Raw genomic sequence first — 12787 nt, forward strand, 5'->3', positions numbered from 1 at the left:
CCAAAGTACAGAAGTAAAAGTGAGATTTTTAATTTTTTTATCTTAAAAAAAATTTTTTTTCTTTAGTTACCATATTTCAAGAAAATTTCAGGCCCTGTCTATCAGGACAGTGAGTAGAAACAACCATATTTTATGTGTGAACCAAACAAGAGTAATGGATGTCTTACTCATTTCTTATTAAAATTAGATTGCTTTATTGTTTTCTTCCTATTTCCTCTTCTTTTTTGAAATATATTTCGATTAGAAAAATATGGTATTAAAATGAATGATGATATTCCTCAACTTTACAATTTAAATCCTCCATATGAAAGCATATTTATCATGGAGCAGTAAAATAAACCAGTATTGTTTTTGTTTTATTTTATTGTAGGAATTATCAGACTTAATTTACATTCTTATTTTCACTGCCTAGTTAAATTTAATCATTCTGTGATATTTTAATGAGCTACTGCCATATGATTAATAAGTAGTAAAAAAGTAGCTTAAATTTGGTAGATAAGTATTCCCCTACCCCACTGAGACCATTGGGTTGTTTTTTGTTCAATCTTTCCTGTCTGGGATTTCCCCCTTTCCATCCTAAGGAATTTATGGCTTTAGCTTGTTTCAGGGAATCCCTGAATCTTTGCTTTTCTGACATAAACTCTCTGGTATGGATGGTTTCAGCACTACCTTGTACCACCCTCCTCCTGACTTGGAGAGGACACTTTTATTCTTGAAATCCCCATGCCACTGCCTAACAAAATACACTGCATTTTTTCCCTTAAAAATTCCATTAAATTAAAGGCATGTTCGAGTGTTTGTATGAATGAGAAGGTCCTGGAATGAATAATTTCTAAAAAAGAAACAATTATCGAGTTCAGCTACATCTTTCTAATGGAAAAACCGTTGTTTGAAATGTGGTGTAATTATCTTTCATCTAGATATTAGAACCATACAGAGATTGATGGAATTAAAAATTTTTATCCTGATTCTTGTCACATAGGCCTAATCTAATTTTCATTTTGTAGTGATAATAGAAAACTTTGAATTAGTGAGGATTAATTCTTTAACTTTAAGAAATCTCTAAAGGTATGTGATGATTTTAAGAATTGCAAGCTTAAAAAGAATTGCAGTTAACTTCATCGCTACCATAATCAACATAAAACCAAGAAAATGCTTGAAATTATATTGCAAATAACTATTTATTATCTTAACGCTTTTTGAAATTGCCCTTCATATTATATAAATATATGTGTAGCTCTAAGAGAAAAACAAATGGCAATATCGATACATAGCTAGAAACTCAGTTATTATTAAGCATGAAGAGAAATTATTGAAGTTTTAATGTAGGTCCAATTAGCAACAACTATCACATAAAAATAACTTGATATTCTTGATGCTTATTTTATTAAACACATTGAACTTTATTATTGGTTCTGGTTGTGTGTTCTATGCATTGTGAATTTCAGAACAATATCTATTCATAAATGGTAAGGTGTTTTAGTTTGGTTTGGCATTAGTTTTTTGTGACATCAAAATTAAAAAGGACATATATTCTTTGCTATGGTTTGCTTACTTAGTACAAGTATATTCCATCTTCTCAATTTACATACAACGTTGTTGCAGTTGAAAAGAACAAGTGACCTATTTGTTAATTGAGCAGTCAATACTTCTCAAACTAGCAATGGATAAGTACTTACAATCAAGTGGCAGCAGTAAAGGGTAGTAGACTTATGTATGGTTTTCTTGTGGGGCCTTGGGAGCCTAAAGTATTTATTACTTGAGAACAAAGAACCTTAGAGTTAAAGGTAGATGACTCTCTACATGATAAAATTAATAGTAGGCCCCTAAAGGGGAGGGAAAAAAAAAGAGAGAGAGAGAAAACAGTCCCTAGTTTACTTGTAAGAACTAGGCACATTGTAGCGTCAATTTTCTTTCTCCGCAGTCATTTACATGGAAGCCACCTGTTCCCTCAGGTGAAAAATGAAGACGAGCTTGGATTACTAATATTTTGCTTGTACCCTTTAGCCCCTGAGGAATATCTCATTCTTTATAGTCTTAGATAAATTTGTAGTATTCAGTCTGATAAAGTTCCACAACATGTGTTAAAACCATTCATTACTTAGCTTCTTGCTTTTTTAACCTCTAACTTCAAGGAATCATTAAATGAAAGCGTTGATATAACTGGATTACGATTACAGTTTCCTAACGTTGATCTGATAGAGTGCTTTATTATTACCAAACTAAAAATACCAATGTGGGTATTTATCATAAGATTGAATAGAGGATTAGCACATTTTCTTTGTAACTGCATTTTCCTTAGCTTCTTTTCCTTACTAGAAATTCTACTGAAACTGTATAGTAATTCAAATTTAGTTAGTTTAAAAACTGAAACAATATACTAATAGATCAAATATTTCTAATTCCTTAATCTTTCATTTATTTATTAGTTTATTTATTCAGTTAACAAGTGAGTGGCTATGTCTATGCCAGGCACAACTTTGTTGGGCTCTCAAAAATATATTTCAAGCTTTATTTGGTCTTAGTGTTCTGAAATTATATTTACTAGAAATCAAGAGTAAATAGCCAAATGGCCAATAAGCATATGAAAAGATGCTCAACATTATTAAGCATTAGGGGAATGCAAATTAGAACCACAATGAAATTCTATTTTATATTTACTAGTATTACTATAAAAAAAAGAGCGACAATTACAGTGTTTATAAGTCTATGGAGAAATTGGAACTTATACATTAGTTGGTGGGGATGGAAAATGGTGCAGTGACTTTGGAAAACAGTTTGACACTTCTCTAAAATGTTAAACGTAAAATTACCAGATTACTTAGCAATTTCATTCCTTGGTGTTTACCCAAGAGTAATGAAGACATAAGTTCAAGCAAAAACGTGTACACGAACGTTCATAGCATTATTTATAATCGCCAAAAAAGTAGAAACCAGCCCAAATGTCCATTAGCTAATGAATGGTAAATAAAACCTGGGTATTCATACAATGAAATATTATTTGACAATAAAATGAAATGAAGTATTGATTCCCAATAATACAGGTGCTAATATGAAACCCATTTTATTGATGAGGACAACTAAGACACATTTAATTTACAATGTAACTTGAGAAAGAAGAAAAATCAGGTCGGCTTGACTTCAGAGCACTCACTTAACCTCTATATTGTAATGAGTTTTCATTATTGTTTTGTTTGCTGTCTTAAAACATTCCCCCTATTCTTCTTTCTCTTTTCTTCAAGGGCAAACTTTTTGAGAGGTTTTATTCACTTCTTTACCTCCCACCTCCAGTGGAAGAGCTCAGCCACCAAATGCTTGCTTGCTTTTCTAATAGCTGCTTAGTCAAAATATGATTTATATGCCATAAATATATCCTCTTAAATTGCACATTTTGGTGGGTTTTGGTATCACAGTACTTTCTGAGTGTTGTATGCAATTGGCTCTTTTCAGTTCCTTTCGTAGTTGAGCTTTCCGTGGCTTTGACATTGTTGACCACTCCTTTCTTAACACTTCATCTTCATGTGCCACCTTTTCTCATTCTCCTGCTACTTACCTCATAGTTGTTTTCCAGTCTTTATGAGCTTCTTTTCCTTTATCTACCATTTAAATGTTGATTTCAGTTTACCTTTCTTCTCATTTTACATGCTACCACTGAGAGATCTCATGACTTCAGGAACTATCTGTGTTGGCTTGTGGCTCACAAATGTCTGTTTCAGTCATTTATTGAATTCCAAAGTTGGTCCCTCTTTCTGTAATCTCTCCCTTGGCAGAGAGTCAGCCACCCAAAGAGGAACCACCCTTAACTTTTCATGTGTTTCTTACCCTTTAATCAAATTGAAGATTAAAAACATTTCAGTACTTAATAGGGTATATGAGTTACTTTAATTTCATTCACTGCTTCATTTGTTGGTCCTATCTTTCTGCTCCCCTCAATACTCAGTATTAAAATTCTAGTAGTTCCTTGAGACACATGCAGGATAAGGCTCTGTATTAGTCCGTTTCTGTTGCTTATCACAGAATACCCGAAACTGGGTAATTTATAAGGAAATAGAATTTATTTCTAACAGTTTCAGAGGCTAAGTCCAAAGGCCTTCTTGGTGGTGGCTCTACATGGATGTAAGGTATCACATGGCGAAAATGGCTGAGCCAGAGAAAGCTAACCTGCTCACGTGCTCTTCTTATAGAGCCAACAGAACCACACCTGTTACTCCATGAATGGATCGATCCATTCAGAAGGATTTATTCACCTTTTAAAGGCCCTGCCTTTCAATTACCATAATAGGATTTCCCACCCTTTTAACGCTGTCACAGTGGGGATTTAGTTTTTAATACATGACCCTTTGGGGGGACACATTCAACCCATACATAGCAAGCTCTTTCTTTCCTTTCTGACTTTGTGAAGGCATTACGTAGTCTACTTCCTTGCCCAGCCTGGTCAGCCTCTATCTCTTATTTAGGTGACTAATATAAAGGCAGTATATGGAACTGTAGTCCAGTTAGACAGATTTGGGTTGAATCCCAGTTCTGTAATTTATTAGTTATATGACTTCAGACAAGCCAGTTTATAACACTAAGCCTCATTTTCCTTATCTTAAAAACTGCAAAAGCATTACCATTTGTCAGTGTTGTTTTTGGTGTTAGAGATAATATGTCTAAAGCCCTTGTTAGATAGTAATTACTTGATAAAAAATAAAAATACTCCCTCTAGGCCACATGCTTCAAGACAGGGGAAGAGACTTAACTAAAGTTCAGTTTACATTAGGGTTCACTCTGTGTTGTACAGTTCTACGGGATTTGTCAAATGCATGATGTCATGCACCCACCATTACATCATCATACTGAGTGGATTCCCTCCCCTAAAAATCCCGTCTTCACCAGTCATCCCTTCCCGCTAAAACCCTTGGCAACCACCAGTCTTTTTACTGTCTCTATCGTGTTACCTTTTCCAGAATGTCATATACAGTTGACCCTTGAACAACATGGGTTTTGAGCTTCATGGGTCCACTTATACATGAACTTTTTTCAATAGATACATTGGAAAATTTTTTGAGATTTGTTACAATTTGAAACAATTTACAAACAAACTGTGTAGCCCAGAAATATGAAAAAAATTAAGAAAAAAGTACATCACGGGTGCAGAGAATATATGTAGACACTAGCCTCTTTTGACATTTACTATCATAAAATATGTAAAAGTCTATTATAAAAAGTTAAAATTTATCAAAACATGTATAGAAACACTTACAGAATGTACATGGCACCATTAGGCAGTCAAGAGAAATGAAAATAAAGGTAAAGATGCAGTGTTAAATCATAACTGCATAAATTTACTGTAGCACACACTGTACTGCTGTAATCATTTCATAGCCACCTCCTGTTGCTATTGCAGTGAGGTCAAGTGTTGTATCTGCTTAAAATGCCATGTGATGCTAATCATCTCCACATGAGTGTTAGTCTCTCCAGCAAATTGCATATCACAGTAAAAAGTGATCTCTTACGATTTTCTGTTCCTTATGATTTTTCTGATTAACATTTTCTTCTTTCTAGCTTACTTTATTGTAAGAATATCGTATATAATACATATGACATACAAAATATGTGTTTTATGTTATCAGTAAGGCTTCCTGTCGACAGGAAGGAAGTTTTGGGGGAGTCAAAAGTTAGATGTGGATTTTCGACTTTGCGGGGTTTGTGTGTCAGTCAGCCCCCTTTAACCCCCACTTCAATCAGAAGTCAACTGTAGTTGGAATCAGAGGGTATAAAGCCTTTTCAGAATGGTTTCTTCAGCTTAGCAATTGAATGGATAATTTTAATGGAGTCAGTGTCCACAGTCTCAACTTCTACATATACTCTTTATTAGTATTGATGTGGCTAAGACGATACTTTATTCACAATAATCTTTCTCTTACTTTACAGAAGAAAAGCACACCCTTGTTCATCCCAAATCTTACTATGGTGCATTGCCCTGGGGTCATGGAAAATTTAACAATTAAAAAATTCAACTAATACATTAAATTTTTATTTCAGAGAAATATAACAGAGTGAACAACTAAAGACTTTTAATTATAAAATATATTACATAAAAATTCTATGAGAAAGAGATAAAATAAAAGTCAATAAAATAAAATAACAATATATAATTTCAGCTATTAAAAGAAGTATCTAATTGTGTATTATTTAAATGGATAATGGCTATAATAAATTACTAAGAATTTAGATTCTATTGAATATATTTAAAGTAGTCTATATCAGTTTTATTTTAAAATATCAATATTTCCAGTAGGGTGGAAATAAAGTTTTTTTGCAAGTACATATTTTACCATAGGTGAAAAATTGTAGATGTTAACTTGGTAATGTGTGAGTGGTAACAAGACTTTTCAAAATTCTTTTGAGTCTGTGAACAAAAGCAGCCAAAGACTGGTAGCCTATCCTAGTCTATAAAAACCAGGTTTGTTAACCTGAATTATAAAATCCCTCATCACCTTTCTCCTTCTGGTCCCCCCCCCTTTTTTTATAAACCACATTCTGTCTTAGACTGTGTGCTCCAGAAAGAAATAACTGTTTGAAGTCCCATGTATATATCATGTTCTTTCCTGCTTTTGTCTTTAATGTATTTTTCTTCCTTTTTTTTTTTTGCCTCCAGCTTCTGTTCATTCTTTAAGATGCACAAGTCTCTAGTGAGGAATTGTCTGTTGTACCCCCACTTCATGTTGGCTCAGATGCTCGTTTTCCTTTTATCCTCAGTGACCTTTTCTCGTCTTCATCACCTTACTTAACATAAGTAACATTACAAAAAAACATTACATTGTTTTGTAATTAACTTTTTTTTTTTTTTTTTTTGAAATTAGACTTTATGGTCTTTGAGAGTTGGAACTAAGTTTAATCTTTGCCTTCTCAGCACCTAGCTGTATACCTCTTCTGGCAATAAGTTAATTTATTGGGCAAATATTAATTATTGAATTAAGCAAGGAAAGGTGGATTTCAATTGCTTGAAAGTTAACTCTTGTGCATAATTTTTTTTTGTCAATTAAACTATAAAAGGCTGTTTTTGTTTTATGCTAGTTATTTTTCTAGCTGTAATTTTGCATTTATTGGTAAGGATTTTAGTAAGCTTTCACTTGAAGTTTAACCTAAAAATGAGCTTGAGAACCACTGTCCTAACAGAAGGAGCACAGCACTATGATCAATAAGGCAAGGACTCTAGTTTTGGCTTTGCTGTAAAGTTGCCATGTGACCATGGGCCAAGTAACCAGCCAGGGGGTTGATTTTCTCATTTGTAAAATGAGTAATTGACCAGATTATCCCCCAGATTTCCTTCACCTTTGATTTAATGAAGAGAGAAAGTTTCAATAAAGCAAACAAGTGATTATCCTTGGCAAGAAAAATAAAAAATACGGGCTTGATTTACATTCAGGTGATTCATACTGCAGACATTTTAGGTGGTATATGTAGTTAATGTGTATCTTGTTTATATCATCTGCAGACTATATAAAGTCATGGCTTAGATTTTATCCTTATTCTAAAAAAAAGTTATTCAAATTGTCATGATTCTAAATCTAGAAGTTAGTATAGTATGTTGTCATATAATTTTCAGATTATATTTTAGCTTCTTTCACCAAATACGTAATTTGTGTGATTAATATTATACTTTCCGATGCATTTCTATTATCCTGGAAATGAACTTACTTATGTTGAAACATTTCTTTGTGGCTAGTTAGTCACTGCAGCCTTATTCAATGAGAAGCAATATTAAAAATAATTATAAAAATGGTCTCCTGTGTCTTTTGGTCATTCATAATATGCAGTCATTAAGTTTTATAAAGCTTGACTGAACGATATTTAGATATAACTTTTATAAAGTGTTCAAGGATGTGTTGTTTGGCCAAAACAAAGACAGTGTTTCCTTTCTTGTCTTCCACTCCACCCAGTCCCCCTTTTCTCCACCTGCTTGAGGAAAGTTGTATTTCTTCGGACAAACCTCATAATTGCCCTTCTGTGCCTGATTTGGGCCTCAGGAAAGGCCCATAGCATCTGTGAAGCTGGCAGCAAAAAGGTATTTCCAGGCAGGCACAGGGTTGCTGGGTAGTGAGCCAATCCACAGCTTTCTCTGAGCAGCTGAGAACTTTGCCGGAGTATTACCACAGTGTTCAGTAACACAGACCTATGCCATGAGCAAGTAAAGCACTGAACAAGTGTCAGGGTCAATATTTATAGACCACTACGTAGCTGCCTTGAAGAGAGAGAAAACGAGAGAGAAACACGCACATAGAGGGCAAGCAAGGAAAGAAAGACTGTAGTGGAGAGAACTTTAATTTCCAATGTTTTTTCTGAAAAAAATTCTTTTTAACTGTCAGGTTCAAACTTCTGCTGAATCATAACCATTTGGTGCTGAGCTATGACAAGAGAGGAAACAAAAAGTTAAACCAGCAAGCCTGCCATAAGTGAGAAGGTAAGTCATTAGGCAGTTCAGTCTCGCTCCTACTCGTAAACTCCATCTCCCTGTTGGCTGCTCTGCATCAGTAAGCAAGGGGCCGTGTGGCTTGTGCAAGCTAATGAGGAGGGGCTGCCTGCTGTTTAAGAATGTTCTTGGTGGCAGTGTCATTTTGTGTGCTGCTGTCAGTAATGCTGTGTACATTCACAATATACTTAATGTGGGTGTTGGAAACAGCTCTTGAACACTAATTCCATGTTGGGTTCTATCAGTAAGTTTCTGTCTCTTCATTCTATCAAACTCAAAGTCTTCCAGGTGGAAAATTCCTATGTACTTTTATGTAAGTATTAAAACATTAGTATCAGTTAAATTTATAGTAATGAGTGGCCTACAAATGGAATGTTGGGGAAAAATTCAGATGAACTTGTGAAGTAAGTGTCATCTAGACAGTGTCAAAATATGTAATCTGGGAACATGGGCAACATGAGGTCTTTAAAAAAAAAAGCCAGTGTTCATTTGACAGTGCACCAAAGTGAAATAGTTGCTACCTTTGGGAACAGAGAAGAACTAGCAGTGATGAAAGGTAAGAAAAGTCTTAATCCAAGGTGCAGAAAACTTAAGCACTTACTGCTTGTCAGGGTGCCTTACTATTGGTTCCTTATAAACAACCTACTAAGCATTAAACCAAAAATTAACATCTCCTGCTACACATTAGTAGTTTTTTCCTGTCATCACGTGTAGCACTTTAAACATGTTTTTCTGTGTTCGTTTTTCATTATTGTTTTGCCGATCCCAGGTAATCATTAAAAACAGTGGTGCTGAAGGAGACAGAAAAAAATTGTGTATTTTCTGATTGAGAATACTCATGAAATGTATATAGTTTTATGTTTATGTCTACTATAGCTAGGTTAGAAAGTAAATATGTTGCTTCTCTAGAACTGTGGCATTAACTAGATTAAATTTATTTATGACACAGTGAAAGTTTCCTTGTTTGTTCTTTAGATTGTGGAACTGTAAGAATTAGCATGATATTTAAAATTTTTAGGTTAGATGATTATAGTTCCAAAGGGTTTTCTGTACTACTTACTTAAGTTAAAACAAAAATAATATTAACTTTTCTGTTGAGTTTAAACTATAAGCCAGTAAAGATATAAGGAAAAGCTGGTAGTCTGGAACAGATTTTGTGTTTGGGCTAATATGCAGAAACCAGCTCATTCTAAAATGGCATAAACCAGATCCAAAACAGCAGGTGGAATAGGCCTAAATGTAAGGTAAATATCTTAAAATGAGGCTAGTAGTTGTACAGTATCACTTTTGTTGAATACACATATAATTTTTTAAATTATGCAAATGTTTAAAAATTAATTGAGAAATGCCTTAAGGCTAATCTAATTGATATCTAAATTTCTACTATATTTTAACATTCATTTAATAATTGTTTTAGCCTGTGAATCACGCTTTTTCTTTGTACTTTTCAAATTCTGCCTACCAGTTTATTAATGGGTTTGATTTAGATTTTTGACAATAATATGTTTACAAGTACTTTGAAAATGCAATCATGGTTGATCTAGAATAGGCATTTCCCTATTAAAGAACCTGACTGGCTAAGTTCATCAGTAAATTTTTTTTTGCTATTGCCTTTGGGTAATATCTCATGATCAGGATTCTACTTTCAGTTCTTTATTCAGTATCTTTTTTCTTTTTGCTTTATATGTTGCATAAATACTTGATATTGCTTTCTTACCTCTTTCCATTGGTTTTACTTTTACTCCTTCTTGTGTCTTGTTTCTGAAGTACCCTGTTGAAACTTTGGGCAGAAAACAGGGCAAATAAATCACTACAATAAAAAGAAACTAAAGAAAGTTTTTCCTTGGATCAAGAGAGGAAGCAGAAAATTGTGATACTGGTTGATAATGTCTAAAATGGGATGTGTTTTGGTTGAGGTCTGGTTGAGTGTTTTAAAGCTTGAAATACCTTCTCTGTTATTTTTGGCTTTATTTTCAATCCTGATACTAGTTACTTATATTTATAAATAGTATTTTATTATGCAGGTATATTGTAAAAAACAAATGTGGGAACTTTAAAATTATGTGTTAAGTATCTATTGCAGAAAAATGAGTGAATTAAGCTTGAAATACTATTAGCCTCCTAATGGATCTCATTGGCCTTAGCCTCATTTGCTATGTTACCAGTCCATGTTCTTCATTACCCTTAGAGGAATCAATCTCCCACCCTAATGAATACACATAGCTTTCCTGCTAAAACCCTCCCATTCCTGGCTTTCTGTTGCTTATAGATAAAGGTCAAGCTCCTTGGTACTGTAGTATCTTTGTCCTAGTTGCTACTTTTGTTCTGTATCCATCTCTGCCTTCCTTCTGTGAGCTGTTTTCTATATCTCTCTTGCCCACTGAGGAGAGTATTCTCCTTTCCCTGTGTTTTATGCTCTGGCAATATTCAACGTCTTGTATTTCTCCAAACAATCCATACTGTGTTGTTCCTCCTCCCTGGAATCATTTATGCTGCTTTGTCTTGAAAGTCTTCCCAGTCTTTGCCTTCCAGCCTCAGTGGAGGCATCCCTTCCTGAGAGTCCTGCTCGTCCACTCTTAGCCTCTGTGGCTTAGCCTCCTATATAGACCTCTGTCCCAGCACTTGCAAAGCTTGATAATATTGAGTTTTGTGCTTCTGTTTCCACATGAGATTGTAAGCTACTTGTGGCCAGATTTTTAAATTTGTCTTTTTAATGCTCCCTCAAGACCTTACACATAATATATATTCCAGAATTTGAACTAAACAAAAACTTTATCATATTTATTCTAAATACACTTTTCTTTATGGCCCTTTTATTTTAATAAATTTAAAAACGTTGATTAATTAGATTAAAGGAAAGTCCTTCAAGTAGGTGGTAAATTCTTTGGGGACAATAGCAATGCTTTTTTAAAAGAAATTCTTTTGTTTTTCTTTTTTGTACCAATCATAGTTGTGTGTATGTATCCATGAAAGTATATATAGTAGATATTTGTTGAATTCATAGGCTTGTCTGAGTAATGATCGTTCAAAAATACATTGGTTAGCAAATGCAAATTCAGGGTACATAGCCCCAAAATGTTGTTTACTTAATTAGTTTGATGAAATTATTAACAGTATCAGCTAATTGCTGCTGCCAATTGCTGTGTAAATTAAACGATGCCCTAGCAAACTGAAGGCAGTGTCACACCTTCCAAAAGGCCCAGAGAGAACTTCAAGAGAGATTAGGCCCATCATCATGTGTCCTAGAGAACTGCAGAGTAGGATTGCTCCCAGTGTTACTGATAAAGGTATGCCTCTGAATTGTATTTACCATTGCAAAGATAGTTAGAGATTTAAGGAAATAATAGAAAACTGTGGCTTAAAAATTCTCAAAATTGAAAGATGATATTCCGTTTTAGTCAGAAGACTTTGCTTCTCGAAATCGAAATGTTGAAAGAAAAGGAAGTCAGTTTTTAAAAAAGTAGTTGAGAAATAGCAGCTGTTTCTTTAAGCTCTAATACTAAATAAAAATAAAATTTATTTTGTCTTTGTGTTTTATTTACCCATCAGACATAAAAATATTTACTTTGTATATGAAATACTTTGTATACCAGAAGCACATGTAAAGCTTCATGCATAATTTAGAGTAATTATAGTTTTTCTTATTTTGATTTTTACTTCTTAGTGTACTATACCAGCAGTTTCCACTACTATTTAAACCTCTTCCAGACATTGACTATGACTCTTTTGTTTGTTTAACCTTGAATAGTATCTGTTTTAGGAATGAAAACAAGATTGGTATTTTCATAGGAAAATTTGGTAATCTTTTAATTGCTTGGAATGGACCATAAATCAATTTGGAATTTTTTTAAGGTATATTTTGCTCCCATAACTATCCTATGGTAAAATAAATATGGAGAATATGCTTTACCAAAGAGTTATAGGTATAGATTTTACAGATCTCACTGGCATATCAAATAATATAAATATTATAAGACTTGGAGGTTGGGGATTTCTTTGGTAATAGCCAATGATGAGAGAAACCAAGTTTGCCTCAATATTTAAAGATTATAGCAAAAACAAAAATAAGCAAAAACACCATCATCATCACCAAGAAAAAATCAAAGAACTTTGTGGTTTGGAATGAGGCATAAAGGATTTTACCAGAACAGTGAAATCTTATTTTATTATTGTTAGCAGTTTACCTTGCCAATCAAAATTTTTCTATAACTATGCATGGCATAGAATTCACAGAACCTGAGAGGAGGAGAACATTAAAGATCTTCTTTTTTAACTGTGTCATTTTATAGATTGGCAATTGTGGCACAGACAGGTAACCTAACTTGCCAA

The 12787-nt window shown here is 33.7% G+C and overlaps 1 protein-coding gene across 7 annotated transcripts in view; it reads left to right on the forward strand.

Moving 5' to 3' along the window:
• BMPR1B (bone morphogenetic protein receptor type 1B) overlaps window positions 1-12787 on the forward strand; it is a 345860-nt gene that overhangs the window by 166724 nt on the left and 166349 nt on the right. For 6 of the 7 annotated variants that reach the window (XM_063107357.1, XM_063107356.1, XM_063107361.1 and 3 more), the window contains one exon: window positions 8355-8449. The gene's annotated coding sequence lies outside the window, so the exon portion shown is untranslated. Of the gene's footprint in view, window positions 1-8257; window positions 8450-12787 lie in introns of those variants that run through there. The other variant, XM_063107359.1, reaches the window with a different exon arrangement.

This window comes from Cynocephalus volans, chromosome 9 (assembly GCF_027409185.1).
Source record: "Cynocephalus volans isolate mCynVol1 chromosome 9, mCynVol1.pri, whole genome shotgun sequence".
NCBI classification, from domain to species: Eukaryota; Metazoa; Chordata; class Mammalia; order Dermoptera; family Cynocephalidae; genus Cynocephalus; species Cynocephalus volans.